Source organism: Trachypithecus francoisi, unplaced genomic scaffold, assembly GCF_009764315.1.
Source record: "Trachypithecus francoisi isolate TF-2019V2 unplaced genomic scaffold, Tfra_2.0 Lachesis_group12, whole genome shotgun sequence".
Classification (NCBI taxonomy): Eukaryota; Metazoa; Chordata; class Mammalia; order Primates; family Cercopithecidae; genus Trachypithecus; species Trachypithecus francoisi.
In genome coordinates this window covers 101,218,729-101,240,223 of record NW_022681457.1, presented here as the reverse complement: position 1 = coordinate 101,240,223, position 21,495 = coordinate 101,218,729, and the positions used below count along the sequence as shown (strand labels likewise).

Sequence of the window (21,495 nt, the reverse complement as noted above, 5' to 3'; positions counted from 1 at the left end):
TGCGTGTATCATTAGTTCATTCCTTGCTATTGCTAGGGAGTATTCCATGATGTGGATGTACCAGAGTTTGGTCAACCATTCTCCTACTGAAGAATTGTTTCCAGTATTTTGTTGTTACAAATAAAGCTGCTATAAACATTTCTCAGGCCGGGCATGGTGGCTCACGCCTGTAATCCCAGCACCTTGGGAGGATGAGGCAGGTGGATCATGAGGTGAGGAGATCAAGACCATCCTGACTAACATGGTGAAACCCTGTCTCTACCAAAAATACAAAAAATTAGCCAGGTGTGATGGCGGGCACCTGTAGTCCCAGCTACTTGGGAGGCTGAGGCAGGAGAACGGTGTGAACCCAGGAGGCGGAGCTTGCAGTGAGCCAAGATCATGCCACTGCACTCCAGCCTGGGTGACAGAGCAAGACTCCGTCTCAAAAAAAAAAAAAAAAAAAAGTCTGCAGGTTTTTGTGTGAACTTAAATTTTAATTTATCTGGGATAAATGCACAAGAATATAATTGCTGGGTTATATGATAAGTGCATGTTTAGTCTTATAAGTAATTGCAGGCCGGGCACAGTGGCTTACGCCTGTAATCTCAGCACTTTGGGAGGACAAGGCGGGCGAATCACCTGATGTCAGGAGCTTGAGACCAGCCTGGCCAACATAGTGAAACCCTGCTTCTACTAAAAATACAAAAATTAACCAGACGTGGTGGTGCACCCCTGTAATCCCAACTACTCGGGAGGCTGAGACAGGAGAATCGCTTGAACCCAGGAGGAGGAGGTTGCAGTGAGTCGAGATCACGCCACTGCACTCCAGCCTGGATGACAGAGAGAGACTCCATCTCAAAAAAGAAATTGCCAAACTGTTTTCCAAAATGTCTTACACTGTTACATTTACATACATATAGAACTTTTATAATCACAGGAAAAAATAAGATTTTCTTTAAAGAAGAAAAAGGCAGGCCGGGCGCGGTGGCTCAAGCCTGTAATCCCAGCACTTTGGGAGGCCGAGACGGGCGGATCACGAGGTCAGGAGATCCAGACCATCCTGGCTAACACGGTGAAACCCCGTCTCTACTAAAAAAAATACAAAAAACGGCCGGGCGCGGTGGCTCAAGCCTGTAATCCCAGCACTTTGGGAGGCCAAGGCGGGCGGATCACAAGGTCAGGAGATCGAGACCATTCTGGCTAACACGGTGAAACCCCGTCTCTACTAAAAAATACAAAAAACTAGCCGGGCGAGGTGGCGGGCGCCTGTAGTCCCAGCTACTCGGGAGGCTGAGGCAGGAGAAGGGCGTAAACCCGGGAGGCGGAGCTTGCAGTGAGCTGAGATCCGGCCACTGCACTCCAGCCCGGGCGACAGAGCGAGACTCCATCTCAAAAAAAAAAAAAAAAAGAAGAAGAAAAAAGCTCTTCTTCTTTAAGGAATTAGTGACTCACGCCTGTAATCCTATCACTTCGGGAGGCCGAGGTAGGAGGATCACTTGAGCCCAGGAGGTATAGGCTACAGTGAGCTGTGATTGCTCTACTACACTCCAGCCTGGGCAATAGTGAGAACCTGCCTCAAAAAATAAATAAATAAATAAATAATAAATAAATAAAAAGAAAAAGAGAATAATCCAATGAAAATATACTAACTTAACCATGATTAGTCTGTGGTGGTTGTAGGATCATGAATAATTTGGTTTTCTTCTTTCTGTAACCTTTATATTAAGCATGTATTTTTTTACATTTTTTTTCAAGCCCAAATATTAATGTCAGGGGATAAAAGACAGGCCTACAAAGATGTGATATTAGGTCAACTTCAATGAAAGGGTGAGTCCAACCCCCTGTCTTGTACTCTCTTACCTCATTCCCAGCTGCAAGGATGATGGAAAGATACTTTAGTCTGGTTCTAGACAAAACTTGCCAATTTCGGCCAGATGCAGTGGCTCACACCTGTAGTCCCAGGACTTTGAGAGGCTGAGGTGGGAGGACTGCTTGAGCTCACGAGTTTGAGACCAGCCTGGACAACATGGTGAAACCCCATTTCGAAAAATCAAGCCGAAAAAAAAAATTGCCAGTTCCATAAACATTCACGAAAGACCTACTGTGCACCAGACCCTTTGCTAGGCCCTGAAGGACGCAAAGGTAACTGAGACACGGCCCTTGCCCTGTAAGATCCCCTAATCTAATAAAGTGTCCAGTACTGGCTTTTCTGTTTGTTTGTTGCTTGCTTGTCTGTTTTTAAAAACAGGATCTTCCTCTGTTGCCCAAGTTGGAGTTCAGTGGTGTGATCATAGCTCACTATAGCCTTGACCTCCTGGGCTCAAGTGATTCTCCTCAGCCTCCCAAGTAACTGGGACGATAGGTGTGAGTCACTGCACCAGGCCCCAGTATTGGCTTTCCTTAGAGCGAGAAGCAGTTTTAGCTGGGAGCTGAAGTCTTAGACCAAATCAAAGTGTCCAAAAGTAGGCAGGGTGCAGTGGCTCACATCTGTGATCCTAACACTTGGGAAGGCCGAGGCAGCCAGATCACTTGAGGTCAGGAGTTTGAAACCAGCCTGGCCAACATGGTGAAACCCTATCTCTACTAAAAATACAAAACAAAAAATTAGCCGGGCATGGTGGCAGGTGCCTGTAATCCCGGCTACTTGGGAGGCTGAGGCAGGAGAATTGCTTGAACCCGGGAGGTGGAGGTTGCAGTGAGCCAAGATCACTCAGTGATCTAAAAGTAGAATTTAAGGAATCATCAAGCCAGTGGAAAAGGCTTTTGGAAGGAGGGAAGAAAGAAAAGAAGAGGAGCTGTTGATGTTTTACAAGAAGAATCTAAAGCAGCAGATTGCCAGTGGTGGGATTTCTGGCACTCTAATGGGCAGGTGCACAGAAAGACTTTCCACACAATTAGGTCACTACCAACTTCACCCTGGCCAAAAGCTCAGCCCTGTATTTTTTAAAGTCCAGATACCAGAAAAACCTCTTGAGAGGTAAAATGAAATTTCTGACACAATAGGGAATTAGGACAGCAAAGAATCAGCGTCTTCAGAAACCACATATTAGACACTTATTTACATATTTCCACAGGCCAGTGTCATAACAAATACAGACCTTCCTACAGTACTTTACAGTTTATAAAGCCACTTTACTGCTCATCTGCTCTTCACAATAATTCTGTGAGGGCAGCTATTACCGTCCTTCTCTTAGTGGTGAGATAATGAGGCTCAGAGAGGTAAAGTAACTTGCCCAAGGTCACACAGACAGGAAGTGGTGAAGCTGAGACCTGGTGCCTGGTCTTTGGATGCCAAAGCCAGTTTCCTTCCCAACACTCCACAGATGTTCTCAGAAGCACAGCCTGAAAGGCCAGAGATGGGTGTCATAGGGCCTTATTTTACCTTTTATGAACTTGTGAGAGTTATGGCCAAGAAATTACATCAATACACCAAGATACAAAATAATTCGTGGGAAACAAAGCTTACAGGAAGGTGAAATTAGCTACATTACCCATCCATCCCTATCACTACCTGTAACCTAAGGGGAAAGACCAGAATTGGTGACGATGTGATCAGAAAAGCGTTGTAATAGCAGCCCTCCAGGCATCCACGGCCTTCAATGTCCTTGGTTTTAAGATCATTTTTCTCTGCAGTTTGTGGCAAGAGCGCCCCCATGTGTTTCTTTCTTTCTTTTTTTGAGACGGAGTCGCCCAGGCTGGAGTGCAATGGCTCATCTCCGCTCACTGCAGCCTCTACTTCCCGGGTTCAAGCAATTCTCGTGCCTCAGACCCTTGAGTAGCTGGGATTACAGGCACGCGCCACCACGCCCAGCTAATTTTTGTATTTTTAGTAGAGATGCGGTTTCCCCATGTTGGCCAGGCTGGTCTCGAGCTCCTGACCTCAGGTAATTGGCCCGCCTTGGCCTCCCAAAGTGCTGGGATTACAGGCATGAGCCACTGGGCCAGTTTTAGTTATCAGCCGGGTGTGGTAGCTCATGCCTGTAATCCTAGCACTTTGGGAGGCCAAGGCGGGTCAATCACTTTCGGTTGGGAGTTCGAGACCAGCCTGGCCAACGTGCAGAAACACCATCTCTACTAAAACTACAAAAATTAGCTGGATGTGGTGGTGCCCGCCTGGAATCTCAACTACTCGGGAGGCTGAGGCATGATAATTGCTTGAACCTGGGAGGCAAAGGTTGCAGTGAGCCGAGATTGCGCCACTGCACTCCAGCCTGGGTGACATGGTAAGACTGTCTCAAAACAGCTCAGTTTTATTTTGAATACAGTGAATATAGATAGCTCTAATCCACATAATCAAATCCCTGTGGAGTCCCTTTAGGAGAGTAAAGGGTTCCCAAGAGCAGAAAGTTGGAGAATCACCATATCAGATCACTCCTTTTTCCACAGTCTTCTTGGAAAACCCTGTCTCTACTAAAAATACAAAAATTAGCCAAGCATGGTGGTGCGTGCCTGTATTCCCAGCTACTTAGGAGGCTGAGGCACGATAATTACTTGAACCCTCGAGGTGGAGGTTGCGGTGAGATGAGATCACGCCACTGCACTCCAGCCCAGGCAACAGGGTGAGACTCTGTCACAAAAAATAAAAATAAAAATAAATAAATAAATAAAATATGAAATTTTTTTTTTTTTTTTTTTTTTTTGAGACGGAGTCTCGCTCTCCCGGGCTGGAGTGCAGTGGCCGGATCTCAGCTCACTGCAAGCTGCGCCTCCCGGGTTTACGCCATTCTCCTGCCTCAGCCTCCCGAGTAGCTGGGACTACAGGCGCCCGCCACCTCGCCCGGCTAGATTTTTGTATTATTTTAGTAGAGACGGGTTTTCACTGTGTTAGCCAGGATGGTCTCGATCTCCTGACCTCGTGATCCGCCCGTCTCGGCCTCCCAAAGTGCTGGGATTACAGGCTTGAGCCACCGCGCCCGGCCGAAATTTTTTTAAAAAATTAAAAATGTAATTATTTTAAAATAGCAGTATAAACTCCTTACATATTAACATATCACTTTTTTTTTGTTTTGTTTTTGTTTTTGAGACAGAGTTTCGCTCTTGTTGCCCAGACTGGAGTGCAGTGGCGTGATCTTGGCCCACCGCAACCTCTGCCTCCTGAGTTCAAGCGATTCTCCTGCCTCAGTCTCCCAAGTAGCTGGGATTACAGGCATACGCCACAACGCCCAGCTAATTTTGTATTTTTAGTAGAGACGGGGGTTTCTCCATGTGGGTCAGGCTAGTCTCGAACTCCCGATCTAAAGTGATCCACCTGCCTCGGCCTCCTTAACTGCTGGGATTACCAGCGTGAGCCACCGCACCCGGTCAACATAATATTTTTAATGTGTGAAGAATAACTATTTCCCAAAATAAAAAAATCGTAGAAGGGTGGCATTGTTTTATATTCTTGCAGATCTCTTTACTGTCTGGCTTAATAGAAGACAGCTGGATTCTCATATCTGCTTCTTCAGCCCATTACAATTTTACATGTCATGTAGCCCCTAGAAAACACCACTGTGCACTCATGGGAGAATGAGAAGGAAAATAATGTCTTAGCATTGTTACAGGAATAGTTTCGATCTTGGAAACCCTTAGGCCTCTATGGGTCCCTAGACTACTCTTTGGGAACTGCTTATCTAATGTATATTCAAAACTACTTTGTAAACATTCCTATAGTAGCAAAAGTCGGGAGGCCTGTGTTCTAGTCCTGTCTCCGAATGACCTGATTAGTTTTCTTGAGGAAGCCACCTGGTCTCTGGTCTGTTTTATCCTCCACTATGCCTCAGGGCTTACACAGCACTCTAATTGCGGCTGAAATAAACAAATAGCCAGGATCTCCCAGCTGGCAAGACTGATGTGGTAACCTATATGTTCTACTGACTTTTTTAGTAGCCTCATTTTTACCAGTGCTGAAAGAAGTGCAAAGTTCCCAGGTGTAACCATCCATCATAGCTACCATTTACCACAGGGTAGCGTTCAAGGGCTTGAACCTGGGTTCAAATCCTGGTCCTGCTGTTTATTAGCTGTATGATCTCTAGTTAGTTCATTTCTCTCTTACAACAGAGTGAGACCCTGTCTCAAAAACTAAAAATAAAAAAATAATAAAAATTAGGCTGGGCACAGTGGCATACACCTGTAATCCCAGCTACTTGGGAGGCAGAGGTTGGAGAATTGTTTGAACCTGGGAGCGGGAGGCTACAGTGAGCCAAGATGGGGCCACTGCACTCCAGCCTGGGTGAAAGAGTGTGACTCCGTCTCAAAAATAAAAAAAAATAATAATAATAATTAAAATTTTAAAAATAAAACTTCATTGAGTTGTTGCAAGGATTAAATGAGATAATCTGAGTTAAGTGCTTAAAGCAACACCAGATACATGGTGAGCATTACGTAAGTGTTTGCTGCTATTGCTAAGTTAAAGTCTTGCTGACCATGTGGTAGGCCCATGTGCCAGGCTAGGCACTTTATGAATGGCCCTGGGTCAATTTGACTCTAAAACTTGCTCTTAAAGAAAAACCAGGCTGGGCACAATGACTCACGCCTGTAATCCCAGCATTTTGGGAGGCCGAGGCAGGTAGATTGCTTGAGGTCAGGCGTTTGAGAGCAGCCTGGCCAACATGGTGAAACCCCATCTCTACTAAAAATACAAAAAATTAGCCGGGCGCGGTGGCAGGCACCTGTAATCAATCTCAGCTACTCTGGAGGTTGAGGCAGGAGAACTGCTTGAATCTGGGAGGTGGAGGGTGCAGTGAGCCGAGATTGCACCACTGCACTCCAGCCTGAGTGACAGAGCAAGACTCCATCAGAAAGAAAAGAAAGAAAGAAGAGAAGAAAGAAAGAAATAGGAAGGAAGGAAGGAAGGGAGGGAGGAAGGCCTAATTTTTCAAGTAATATATTCTATTATTTTAAAAATTTGGGTCAGGGATGGTGGCTCACACCTATAATCCCAACACTTTGTGAGGCCAAGGCAGGTGGATTGCTTGAGCTCAAGGGTTTGAGACTGGCCTGGGCAATATGACAAATCTCTGTCTCTCCTAAAAATACAAAAATGAGCCAGGTGTGATGGCATGTGCCTGTGGTCCCAGCTACTTGGGGCGCTGAGGAAGGAGGATTGCTGAAACCCAGTAGGTCGAGGAGGTCAAAGTTGCAGTAAGCCATGTTTATGCCATTGCACTCCAGCCTGGATGACAAAGTAAGACCTTGTCTCTAAAAATTAAAATTAAAATTTAAAAATTCAAAGTCTTCTCCATCACACTGCCCGGTTACTGTCCCTTCTGACTCTCGACTTATTTGGGAACTTTATTCTTGGTTGATGGGGAGCTTTAGAAGTAGAGGTAGGCCAGGTGCAGTGGCTCATGCCTGTAATCCCAGCACTTTGGGAGGCCGAGGCAGGTGGATCATGAGGTCAGGAGTTCGAGACCAGCCTGGCCAACATGGTGAAAGCCTGTCTCTACTAAAAATACAAAAAATTAGCCGGGTGTGATGGCATGTGCCTGTAATCCCAGCTACTCAGGGGGCTGAGCCAGGAGAATCACTTGAACCCAGGAGGTGGAGGTTGCAGTGAGCCAAGATCACACCACTGTACTCCAGCCTGGGTGACAGAGCAAGACTCTGTTAAAAAAAAAAAAAAAAAAGGGGCCGGGCACGGTGGCTCAAGCCTGTAATCCCAGCACTTTGGGAGGCCGAGACGGGCGGATCGCGAGGTCAGGAGATCGAGACCATCCTGGCTAACACGGTGAAACTCCGTCTCTACTAAAAACTACAAAAAACTAGCCGGGCGAGGTGGCGGCGCCTATAGTCCCAGCTACCTGGGAGGCTGAGGCAGGAGAATGGCGTGAACCCGGGAGGCGGGGCTTGCAGTGAGCTGAGATCTGGCCACTGCACTCCAGTCTGGGCGACAGAGCAAGACTCCGTCTCAAAAAAAAAAAAAAAAGTATCCCTGGAGTTCTTCTTCTCACTCCTAGTTCAGATGGGCAAAGGCTCCTTCACATACTTCTGGGTGCTGGACAAGCTAAAGGCAGGGTGGGAACGTGGCTGTATTCGTCCATTCTCACACTGCTAATGAAGACATACCTGAGACTGGCCATTTACAAAGGAAAGAGGTTTAATTGACTTACAGTTCAGCATGGCTGGGGAGGCTTTAGGAAACTTACAATCATGGCAGAAGGGGAAGCAAACATGTCCTTCTTCATGTGACAGCAGGAAGGAGAATGAAAGCCAAGCAAAGGAGGAAGCTCCTTAAAAGAACCATCAGATCTTGTGAGAACTTACTATCACAAGAATAGTATGAAGGAACCGCCCCCATGATTCAATTACCTCCCACCACAGGTGGGGATTGTGGGAACTACAGTTCAAGATGAGATTTGGGAACTACAGTTCAAGATGAGCATCACCATCAACATCTTTCTGTAGAAGTTCGGGGCGAAGCAATGCTGTGTCACCATCATTGATGCCATGGGTCACTGTGACTTCATCAAGAACATGATCACTGGCACCTTACAGCTGCCACCAGGGTTGCCTCGGCCCTGCTGTGGGGATGGGCAGGGGGTGTCCCAGGCCAGGTCTAAGCTGGGCCTTCCTCTCTCAGGCTCGGCAGACTGTGCTGTGCTGATTTTGGCAAGCGGTGTAGGAGAGTGTGAGACTGGCATCTCCAAGAACTAGCAGATGTGTGAACACACAATGTTGGCCTATACACTGGGCATGAAGCAGCTCACTGCGGCAGTCAACAAGATGGATATCACAGAGCCACCTTACAGTAGTACATGCTTTGAGGAGATCAGCAAGGAGGTGAAGGCTTATATCAAGAAGATTAGTTACAACTCCCAGACTATGCCCTTCGTGCCCATCTCAGGCTGGCATGGGGACAGCATGCTGGAACCTGGCAGCAAGGTGAGGGCCAGCTGGGCAGGGGCAATTAAATGAGACTTGCCCAGTCAAATCTTTGAGCTTCTCCTGGAATAAATATCCAGTATTCAGTGTGCTCATGGACTGATCACTGGGAACGATCTCCATTCCCTTTTGGGGGATGCTTTGACTCCATTTTACAGATGAGTGAAATGAGTACACCCGAGACTATATAATCAGTAAGCATAAAACTGTGCGGACTGATGTTGTGGCTACTAGATATGTGTGGCTATTTAAATTACTAATATGAAATCAAATGAAATAATTCCTTAGCTACATTTCAAGTGCCCAGAAAACACATATGGCTCTCATATTGAACAGCGAGTGCAGTAGCAGAATATTTACATCGTTGCAGAAAGTTCCACTGGGCAGTGCTGGCAGGATGTAGAATTCTAGCCCATGCTTACAGTATCTAAGCTATTCCACCTTAGGCAGTGTGGGCGCAATATAAATGTGTCTAAGACACAGTCCCTGTGCTCAGGGATCCCATGTTCAAGTAGGTTTTGACATCTCTAGACAAGTACCTCCCTACCAAAAGAGTTGAGTTCTAACATCAGACCTGAATTCAAGCCCCAACTCTATCCTTTGCCCACAGTAAAGGAGCAGCTGAGGTATTAATATTAATGCTCTGGGACTTTGGGCTCACTTCATGGGGTTGTAAGAATTAAACAAAAGAGGCCGGGCGCGGTGGCTCAAGCCTGTAATCCCAGCACTTTGGGAGGCCGAGACGGGCGGATCACGAGGTCAGGAGGTCGAGACCATCCTGGCTAACACCGTGAAACCCCGTCTCTACTAAAAATACAAAAAACTAGCCGGGCGAGGTGGCGGGCGCCTGTAGTCCCAGCTACTCGGGAGGCTGAGGCAGGAGAATAGCGGGAACCCGGGAGGCGGAGCTTGCAGTGAGCTGAGATCCGGCCACTGCACTCCAGCCTGGGTGGCAGAGCGAGACTCCGTCTCAAAAAAAAAAAAAAAAGAATTAAACAAAAGACTTCATGTGGACATCCGCTGACACAGACAGTTGGTGCTCGCAGGCTAATTGCTATTACTTAGTATATTTGCCTAAAGTCTACCTTTTCTATAATTGACTTGAGAATTCTTAGCCTTTTCCTCCATGTGTACATAGCTATCTTTTTCTGATTATGAATTAATGTCTAACATCTTTACAATAAGCATTTCGTGCAGATATGAAGCATAAACTGCCACCCCATGACTTATAGATAACCTAGTTATAGATGATAACCAAGTTATAGATAATCTAGTTATAGATAGCCTAGTTACAGATAACCTAGTATAGATGATAACCTAGTTATAAATAGCCTAGTTATAGATAACCTAGTTATAGATAGCCTAGCTATAGATGATAACCTAGTTATAGATAGCCTAGTTATAGATAACCTAGTTATAGATGATAACCTAGTTATAGATAACCTAGTTATAGATATAACCTAGTTATAGATAACCTAGTTAGTTTCCATGCAATTCTTTCTAGGTATTCACAGCTGGACTCAAACTATACATAATGCTCTATACACATTTTTAAAACTTTCCTTGCCATTTAAACTATTGGAGAGTTAATGGGTGTTTTATATCACATCTCACTAGGTAGGTAGTTTGGCTATATCCATGATTCATGGTAAATGGCGATTAATGATTTAAGACTGAGTGCTTCACGTGTATACAACCCCATGATGAAGGCATTTTATTCCCAGGTGAAGTAAGAAAACTGGGACACAGTGCAGTTAGGGAATAGCCTAAGGTCACTAGCTTCTGTTGTTTCTAATTTTATTAAAAACTGCCATAATAGGGCTGGGCATGGTGGCTGGTGCCTGTAATCCTATCACTTTGGGAGGCCAAGGTGGGAGGATCTCTTGAGCCCAGGAACCCAAGATAACAGTCAGCTAACATAGTGACAAAACATCTCTACAAACAAAAAATAAAAAAGAAAGAAAACTTAGCCAGGTGCGATGGTGCATGCTAATGAGGAGGCTGGGATGGGAGGATTGCTTGAGCCTGGAAGGTCAAGGCTGCAGTGAGCCATGATCATGCCCCTGCACTCCAGCCTGGATGACAGAGTGAGGACCCCGTCTCAAAAAACAAAAAAGCAAAACAAAAATACTGCCATAATTAAGAATGTTAACTCTACTAAAAAAATTAAAACCTGCCATAAGCATCTTGGTAAATAAATCTTTCCATGTGTCTTTGGTAGTGTAATTATAATCAGCTCCTAATGAAATAAATTCCTCGTGAACCACGGGGCGTGGTGGCTCAAACCTGTAATCCCAGCACTTTGGGAGGCTGAGGCTGGAGCATTACTTGTGGCCAGGGGTTCAAGACTAGCGTAGGCAATGCAGCAAGACCCTGCCTCTACAAGAGTTTCATTTTTTAAAAAAAACGAAGCAAAGGATATGCATTATTTTTGGAGTCTTTTGACACAGACTGCCCAATTGCCATTGAGAAAGGACTAGACCTGAAGGGACAGAGTGTCTTTTCAAATGGTGACTGAGCGCCCACGTGCCTGGCACTGTCCTTGGTGCTGAGAGTGCAGCAGTGAATGAGAAGCAACTCTGCTCTTGGAGCTCAGTCTCCTGGGAGACTGGGAAGGGACAATAAGGCAGATGGTGACTAAGTGCTTCAAAAAATTCTACAAAAAGGTGAAGGGACACAGTGTGGGAGAGTTACTGTGCATCAGGTATTCAAGCAGGGGTGGGTTCTAAGATGACATTGGAGCAGAAACCTGAAGCCTCAGTGCCTGTTTCCCATAACCTGAGTATTATCCCACATCTCAGCTAGCGACATACATGAGTTTCATCCCCATGTCCTCCAAGCATTTATTACACACCTACTGTGTTCTAGATGCCAAAAGAACAAAGCATGTCAGCCTGCAGCTAGTGAACTAGATATTCAACTTGTGGTTTGCTGACCTCATAGGCTGGTAGTAGCAGGACTATGGGTTGGCATAAAACCAAGTGAGTCACCAAGTTCATCAAACCAACGGGTAAAGTTCATCATTACCTCACCCTGACTGCAGGCTCAGTGGGAAGAGGCTTGTATTTGGGTCTGGGGAGTTGGTCTCATTTTCAACTTCTGATCTGGTCAATGTCAGTCACTGGGCCCTGGGCAACCCACTTCTCATCCTCAATTCTCCTTTCTGAGAAAGATAAAATATTCCTCTCACAAACTTGAATTATTTATATAAAAGTGCTTACTAAAAAATGCTTTCAGAGCCTCCTACCCACTACTCCTCCACCCCAAAAAGAGTTCAATATGAATAGAAACAGTAGCTTTATTCCCTGGGCTACCAATTTTTGAGTCCATGAGGCAAGATGTGCTTTGTGTGGCTTCTATACTGTGTAGCTCTGGTTCTCTGCCATGGAAGGTTTCCCTTGTCTAGAGCCCTCTTCCCCCACCTGCCAAAGCCTCCCCGATGCAATCTCTGCATCCTCCCATATCTGAGGGTCAACCAGCTACCGAGAGGCCTTCCTCTATTGTGCTAAGGTTGGAGTTGGCATTGTTTTTGATGCTGATGGGAGACTGAAGTTTTGAAGCCTAGAGATTTACTCCAGGACCTGTGACTGGAAAGGAGAAGTATTTTATTGAGATTCTGACAGTGTGTTGGATCTAAGCCTATGTGTCTACCAACTCTGCTGCTGTGATAGTCCGGCTGCCCACTTAGCCCTTAATATCAGCCACCTTTGTTCCTTCTATACCTCTTTTGTCCTGTGTTTCCAGTCTTTGAAGGCAAAGATTATGTATCTGAGCTTTGCACTTGATCTTAGCCAAAATGCCAAGAAGCAATTGTCTGTAAGCTTTGGCCAGGGTTTTTAGATGAGTAAATATTATATCTCCTTAAATCATCCCCCTGGAAGGTCTTACGTTCAACAGTGGTGGCTTTGCTTACAAGTCAGCATCCTTAGGAACAGTTTTGAGACCGTGAAGCACATTCTTTAGGGAACTGATATGGTTTGCCTCTGTGTCCCCACCCAAATCTCACCTTGAATTGTAATAATCCCTGTGTCAAGGATGGGACCAGGTGGAGATAATTAAATCATGGGGGCAGTTTCCCTCATTATGTTCTCATGATAGTGAGTGAGTTCTCACGAGATCTGATGGTTTTATAAGGGACTTTTCTCTCTTTGCTTGGTACTTCTTCTTCCTGCTGCCACGTGCTTGCTTCCCCTTCCAACATGATTGTTAGTTTCCTGAGGCCTCCCCAGCCATGCAGAACTGTGAGTCAATTAAACCTCTTTTCTTTATAAATTACCCAGTCTTGGGTATCTCTTTATTAGCAGTGTGAGAGCAGACTAATATAGGCAACTTCACATCTGAGTCTTTAGAAACTTTAGTGTTAGTATTTATTTATTTATTTATTTATTATATATATTTGAGATGGAGTCTTGCTCTGTCACCCAGGCTGGAGTGCAATGGAGTGATCTTGGCGCACTGCAACCTCTGCCTCCCGGGTTCAAGCAATTTTCCTGCCTCAGCCTCCCTGAGTAGCTGGGACTACAGGCATGCACCACTGTGCCAGGCTGATTTTTGTATTTTTAGTAGAGACAGGGTTTCGCCAGATTGGCCAGGCTGTTCTTGAACTCCTGACCTCAGGTGATCCACCCACCTTGGCCCCCCAAAGTGCTGGGATTACAGGCATAAGCCACTGCACCGGGCTGTCTTAGTTTTTAGAATGAGTGTTAGAGGCCAGGCATGGTGGCTTATGCCTATAATCCCAGCACTTTGGGAGACCGAGGTGGGTGGATCACCTGAGGTCAAGAGTTCAAGGCCAGCCTGGCCAACATTGTGAAACCCCGTCTCTACTAAAAATACAAAACTTAGCCTGGCACGGTGGTGTGCACTTGTAGTCCCAGCTACTTGGGGAGGCTGAGGCAGGAGAATCGCTTGAACCCGGGAGGCGGAAGTTGCAGTGAGCCGAGATTGTGCCATTCTATTCCAGCCTGGGTGACAGAGCGAGACTGCGTAAAAAAAAAAAAAAGAAAGAAAGAAAAGAAAAGAAAAAAAAGAATGAGTGTTAGAGTATTTGAATTTTACTTTTATTCTTACTCCTGACACTTATTTAACTTGCTGTACATTAACAAGTCCCTCCCTTCTCTGGACCTCAGTTCCTCCACCTGTGTAATGAACAGATAGAATGGGATCTAAGAGATATTCAGATTCCAGGAATCTCTGCTTTCTGAAATATATTAGCTTGATGCAGGGAGCCAATCTCACAGTGCCTGTGAGATTTAATCATAATCATTTAGCAAGTGCACAGTAGATATCATGAGATGGCTCGTATGTGGTCTTTTGTGTCTCTACAACAGCCCATAAGGTAGATGGTGAGATCTCTGTTTCACAGATAGGGAAACCAAGGTTGAGAATGCCTCCCTTGAGGTTCATGTTCATTGCAGGCTGCGTCCTGGATCAGACCCATGCCCTCTCTGGGCTGAATGAGCTGCATATTTGGTGGCTTTTGCAGATGCCCTCATTTGAAGGCTGTAAGGTCACCAGGAAGGAAAGGAATGTGGCAGGCGTGACACTGCTAAAAGCACTGGACTCAATCACACCGCTACCCACTCCACAGACAAGCCCCTGCAGCTGCCCCTGAAAGGCGAGTACAAGACTGGGGGTAAGTTCATGCCTTGTGGAGGTGCTTGGGGTTGGAGGCCTACTGGGGTCTGGTTGCTGATGGCCCTGAGCGCTCTGTCCCTGCAGGTATTGGCACTGTGCTTGCGGGGCAGGTGGAAACAGGCATGGTGATGACCTTCGCCCCAGGCAACATCACCATGGAAGTCAAGTCTGTGGAGATCCACCAAGGCCCTGCCTGGTGACCAGGTGGGCTTCCATGTGAAGAACGTATCAGTAAAGGACATCAGGCGAGGTGACATGGCAGGACAGCAAGAATGACCCGCCCTCAGAGGTGGCAAGCTTCATCTCCCAGATGAGACACCTACGGAGGGGCGTGTCCCGCTGCTCCTAGGGCTGCTGGCTCACTCAGTGTGGTCACAGGGCATGGACTCTGTATTAGGCTCTTGACCACTGTGGAGGTAGAGCCAGACTGCCTGGGTTAGAATTCTTCCTCTGCCTCTTATTTGCGTGCACTCTTGAACAAACCAATGTACTTCAATGAATCTATTAGTTTCCACAATACCATCTTGAAAAACAGTATTTCTTTTTTTCTTTTTTTTTTTTTGAGAAGGAGTCTCACTCTTGCCGAGACTGGAGTGCAGTAGCAGGATCTCAGCTCACTGTAACCTCACCTCCCAGGTTCAAGCGATTCTCCTGCCTCAGCCTCCCAAGTAGCTAGGACTACAGGCACGTGCTACCACACTGAGCTAATTTTTGTATTGTTAGTAGAGATGGGATTTCACCATGTTGGACAAGCTGGTCTTGAACTCCTGACCTCAAGTGATCCACTCGCCTCAGCCTCCCAAAGTGCTGGGATTACAGGCATGAGCCACCATGCCTGGCCGAAAAGCAGTATTTCTTAAACCAGGTGGTTTACAATCACCTGGGAAAGTGTTTCAAAAATACAGATTCTGGAGCTGGACACATGTTGGCCAGGCCAGACATGGCGAAACCCCGTCTCTACTAAAAATACAAAAATTAGCTGGGCATGGTGGCATGTGCCTGTAATCCCAGCTACTAGGGTGGCTGAGACAGGAGGATCGCTTGAACCTGGGAGGCAGAGGTTGCACTGAGCAGAGGTCCTGCCACTGCACTCCAGCTTTGGCAAACAGAGTGAGACTCCATCTCAAAAAATTAAAAAATAAAATGTGCCCAAGGTGCCTGACCTCTTAGTTGGTCAGGGTCACCTCCTTTGGATGGGGCTTAGCTGATGCCCTCCTTTCTCCCCTCCCCAGCCCACCCTGGCCTCCAGGTGATCATTCTCAACTACCTTGGCTGCATCACAGCTGGCTACTCACCAGTTTTATACCGCCACACAGCCCACATTGCCTGCAAGTTTGCAGAGCTGCAAGTTTGCAAACCAGCACTTGGGCAAGAAAGTGGAAGATAACCCCAGAGCTTTGAAGTCTGGGGACTTGGCCATCACCCAGATGATCCTGGGCAAGCCCATATGTATGGAAAGCTTCTCAGACAACCTGCCCCTCAGTAAGGCCCAACCGCACCTGGCCACCGGGCTGCCCCTTCCTTCTTCTGGGTCCAGGAAGCCAGTTGGCCACCTGAGGCAGGCAGTGGAACCTAGTCACAAGGATCTAAGAGCCAGGTTAGAAGAGCCCACAGAGAGAAAGGGGCTTTCCTGGTGTCACACAGCAAGATGGGGGTGACTCTGAAGGCTTGCTACTCATAGTGTTCATGGACCCACTTCACAGGCATGCCCTGGGAGTTAGAAATGCAGAGTCTGGGCCGGGCACGGTGGCTCACGCCTGTAATCCCAGCACTTTGGGAGGCCGAGGCGGGCGGATCACGAGGTCAGGAGATTGAGAACATTCTGGCTAACACGGTGAAAGCCCATCTCTACTAAAAATACAAAAAATTAGCCGGGCGTGGTGGTGGGCGCCTATAGTCCCAGCTACTCGGGAGGCTGAGGCAGGAGAATGGCATGAACCTGGGAGGCGGAGCTTGCAGTGAGCTGAGATCGTGCCACTGCACTCCAGCCTGGGCGACACAGCGAGACTCCGTCTCAAAAAAAAAAAAAAAAGAAGAAGAAGAGGGAGAGGGAATGCTGCTGGCTGTATTCCCAGTTTGTGTAGACACAAACTGATTTAAGTGTCTCAGGGAGTGGGGACAGAATCCGCGGTGCTGTGGGCAAAGCTGGCATCCCTACCCCTCAACAGGGTCCTTGCCTTGGCCAGTCAGACATCCCACAGCCATGCAAGACGAGATGCCCCATCTGTTGCTGCGGTGTCTGAGATGCCAAATAAGAAGGCTATGTACCTGGTGGAGGAGAAGGAGACAGAATAAATACCATGTAATTATTTGTGCCAGGAGACAACCTCTCACCTCTGCCTCCCTCCTTCCCTCGGGCCTGGTCACATGCACGTGTGCTGACCTCCCCCATCAGACGGTGAGTTCTGGTAGGCAGGGGTGGGTCTCACTCAACGCTGACTTTAACTCCTAGCCAGGGCATGGCACAGAGTGGATGCTCACTACTGTTCATTGAGTGACTTACTGGTGACCTGAAGTCATTCTCAATTTCTTCCCCTCTGTCATCGATTCTGTCACCCACTTCTGTCAGTTCTTCCTCTGAAATGCCCCAGGTCAGCCCTCACTATCTGCTGAATGGGAAGCAGTCTAGGTAGGTAGTGGTTACAAGCATGGGCTTCGGAGTTGAGTTTTCTGAGTTTGAATCTTGATTCCGGGGGGGCGGAGCAAGATGGCCGAATAGGAACAGCTCCAGTCTCCAACTCCCAGCGCCAGCGACACAGAAGACTGGTGATTTCTGCATTTTCAACTGAGGTATTGGGGTCATCTCACTAGGGAGTGCCGGACAATCGGAGCTGAAGCAGGGCGAGGCATCGCCTCACCTGGGAAGCGCAAGGGGGAAGGGAATCCCTTTTCCTAGCCAGGGGAACTGAGACACACAACACCTGGAAAATCGGGTAACTCCCACCCCAATACTGAATCTTGATTCCACCTACTAAGTTGCAGGGAGGCCTCAGGAGACTCATCTTTTCTCCGCACCTCCAGGTCGTTACTAACATGCTTCCCTCTGCCAAGAGTGACCTCTCCTAATATTCCCACCTAGTGCATCTCATCCTCCAAGGCCCAACCCATCGGTCACTCTTTCTGAAGGCTGCCCTGAGCCCCTGGGCAGGAAGCATCTCTCTTCCCTCCTGGTTCTACTAGAGCGTAGGTCAGACTTCTTGAACTAGCAGTTATGATATGGTAATAGACTATAGACCATGTCATGTTCATCTATGCATTCATTTATTTTGTTTTTGAGCAAGTATGATTGAGCACCTACCATGTGCCATGCACTGTTCTAGTCACTGGTGAATGGAAGCACCAAAGCCCCTGGCCCTGGGGAGCTGGCATTTTAGCTTCCCCTGTGGTCCTAGAGGCAGCTCTAATGTAGTACAAACCACCTAGTCTTAGAGTCAGGGGAGCTAGGCTCAAATATTGGCCCCAATCTTCCATAGCTAAGAGATCCTGGGTACACTTCTTTTTCTTTTCTTTTCTGGAGTGTGCAGTGGCACGATCTCAGCTCACTGCAACCTCTGTCCCCCAAGTTTAAGCAGTTCTCCTGCCTCAGCCTCCTGAGTAGCTGGGATTACAGGTGTGTGCCACCAGGCACACCTGGCTAATTTTTTTTTTTTTTAGTAGAGACAGGGGTTTTGCCATGTTGGTCAGGCTAGTCTTGAACTGCTGACCTAAGGTGATCCACTTGCCTTGGCCTCCCAAAGTGCTGAGATTACAGGCGTGATCTCAAAAAAAAAAAAAAAAAAAAAATGCAGAATCTGGCTGAGTGCAGTGGCTCATACCTGTAATCCTAGTGCTTTGGGAGGCTGAGGCAGGAGGATTGCTTGAGGCCAGGAGTTTGAGGCCAGCCTGAGCAACATAGCAAGACCCCCATCTCTATAAAACATTTTAAAAATTGGCCGGGCATAGTGGTGTTTGGGGATGCTGAGGTGGGGGGAATGGCTTGGGCACAGGAGTTTGAGGCTGCAGTGAGCTATGATCACTCCACTGAGCTCCAATCTTGGAGACAGAGCAAGACCCTGTCTCAAAAAGAAAAAAGAAAAGGAAAGATAAACAGAAGACTCTCACCCTGCATCTAGACCTGCTGAATTCAAATCTGCATTTTAACAAGATCCCCCAGGTAAATGGGCTTCACATCAATGTTTGAGAAACACTGTTCTAGAGAAGGTGAGTAGAGCAGAGATGGGTAGGGACGTTTTTCCCTTCCTGCTGTCTCGGACGGTGGCTTTCAAACCTGCTGGATTATCATAACCACTGATGAAGCCTTTTTTTTTTTTTTTTTTTGAGACGGAGTCTTGCTCTGTCGCCCAGGCTGGAGTGCAGTGGCCGGATCTCAGCTCACTGCAAGCTCCACCTCCCGGGTTTACGCCATTCTCCTGCCTCAGCCTCCCCAGTAGCTGGGACTACAGGCGCTCGCCACCTCGCCCGGCTAGATTTTTGTATTTTTAGTAGAGACGGGGTTTCACCGTGTTAGCCAGGATAGTCTTGATCTCCTGACCTCGTGATCCACCCGTCTCGGCCTCCCAAAGTGCTGGGATTACAGGCTTGAGCCACCGCGCCCGGCCTTGATGAAGCCTTTTAAACCTAGAAGCTCACACCCTGATAGAGTTACCTGGTTAAGGCTGCAGCCTAGGAGTCTGTTTCTTATACTTCCTGGGTATCCTTTGCATGGCTGGGCTTGAACTACATTCTGAACTCAAATGTCTAGAGAGTAGGCTCTTTCATGTTAGTGCTTCTGTGCCAGGTTCTGTGCTACATGTTAGACATTTGTGCCTGAGCAAGAAGAACAAGCCCTTCAGGTCTCCCAGTTAATGAAGAAAAGGGTGAATCTACATTCATCCTTTTAGAGCTGGGCTAAAGAGGCTGCCAACATAAATCTTGCAATGTTGGGTTAGGTCTTCCTACTCATACCAAAAATATTATGAGACACAAAGCCAGGAGCCGAAGCCTTTTCTTCTGCAACATGAAGTCAGGGATGCCTTCAAGAACCTCAGGAGCTGGGCGCGGTGGCTCATGCCTGTAATCCCAGCACCTTGGGAGGCTGAGGTGGGTGGATCACCTGAAGTCAGGAGTTCAAGACCAGCCTGGCCAACATGACAAAACCCTGTCTCTACTAAAAATACAAAAATTAGCCAGGCATGGTGGCAGGCGCCTGTAATCCCAGCTACTGGGGAGGCTGAAGCAGGAAAATCAATCGCTTGAACCCAGGAGGTGGAGGTTGCAGTGAGCTGAGATCGCGCCATTGCACTCCAGCCTGGGCAAAAAGAGTGAAACTCCGTCCCCAAAAAACAAAAAACAAACAAACAAAAAACCTCAGGCGAAGCAAACCCCAAGTTGACAGTTGACTGTGAGAACCACCGCATGGGTTGTGACGGGCATGGGGGGATTGCTGGTTGCTTGGAGGCTGGGAGCGTTCCTTTGGTAGGGTGACAGTGCACCAAAAGGAAAGCTTTCCCTGTGATCATTGCTGATGGCAGCAGGATAGTTGGGCAGCTAAGAATATAAGGACTGGTTTGAGACTTCTAGTTTATTTTTGTTTTTGTTTTTGAGACAGAGTCTTGCTCTGTCGCCCAGGTTGGAGTGCAATGGTGCAATCTCAGCTCACTGCAACCTTCGCCTCCCGAGTTCAAGCAATTCTCCTGCCTCAGCCTCCTCAGTAGCTGGGATTACAGGTGCCAATCACCACGCCTGGCTAATTTTTTTTTTTTTTTTTAATAGAAGCAGGGTTTCACTGTGTTGGCCAGGCTGGTCTTGAACTCCTGACTTCAGGTGACCCACCCGCCTCAGCCTCCCAAAGTGCTGGGATTACAAGCATGAGCCACTGCTCCTGGCCAACTCCTAGGTTTTTAACCATTGCAGCCAAGTGACCTTCAACTTCTCTGCCTCACTTTTCTCACCTGTAAAAGGGGTATAAGAAATGTACTGTGAATTGCTGGGAGAATGAACATGAGCTCATATATATAACTCAAATTATCATGTTCTTGGCTTACTTGACCTCTTTGCAAGTGTCCCATAGCTCCTGCTCTGAAAAGCATTCCCCCTATTTCTCCACGTCCTCTGTCCTAGGTCATTTCTCTGTGTGTGACATGAAGCAGACAGTGGCTGTTGGGGCCATCAAGATTGGAGAAAAAAGCAGCTACTGGCAGCAGGGTCACCAAGGCAGCCAGCAAGGCAGCCAGGAAGTGAGTGGTAGAGCTTCACCCGGGGAAGAGTGGCTCAAGGAGAAGCCTTGGACTTGTTCTCTTGCCTGAACTGTCTTTTCTTTTTTGAGACAGGGTCTTGCTCTTCTCCCAGGCTGGAATGCAGTGATGAGATCTCAGCTCACTGCAACCTCCACTTCCCAGGTTCAAGCAATTCTCCTGCCTCAGCCTCCTCAGTAGCTGGGATTACAGGCTCCCACCACCACGCCTGGCTAATTTTAGTATTTTTCATACAGAAGGGGTTTCACCCTATTGGCCAGGCTGGTCTTGAACTCCTGACCTCATCCGCCCATCTTGACCTTCCAAAGTGCTGGGATTACAGGCATAAACCACTGTGCCCGGCTGTCTGAACTATCTTAATCCTGACCCTGCCAATATGGTTTTCTTTCTGCTGAAGAGTTTGAGCCATTGGATAAAGCAAAGCAAGTCTTTTTGCCTCTGCTTCTACTGACCTCTGTTTCAAGCGATGAGGAGGCAGGCGGGGTACTGGGAGTTCAGATGCAAGAGCCAGACAGCTGGGGTTGTAAAGAAGAAAATGCATGGAGGGGAAACTGAGGGGAAGGTCTGGGCCCTACCCTGGTCTATTAGCTTCTAAAATAGGGTGGGCCACTGGTGTTAGACTGCCTGACTTCATTACTGTCTTAAAAGTTCCTAGACCAGCCGTGATGGTACATGCCTATAATCCCAGCACTTTGGGAGGCCGAGGTGGGTGGATCACTTGAGCTCAGGAGTTCGAGACTAGCCTGGGCAGTACAGCGAGACCTCATCTCTACAAAAAAAA

The 21,495-nt window shown here is 47.4% G+C and overlaps 1 pseudogene; it reads left to right on the top strand.

Annotated features, from left to right (window-relative positions):
• The first annotated feature begins 7,924 nt into the window (after window positions 1-7,924).
• On the top strand, window positions 7,925-20,700 carry LOC117093569 (annotated as a pseudogene).
• The last annotated feature ends 795 nt before the right edge of the window (window positions 20,701-21,495 follow it).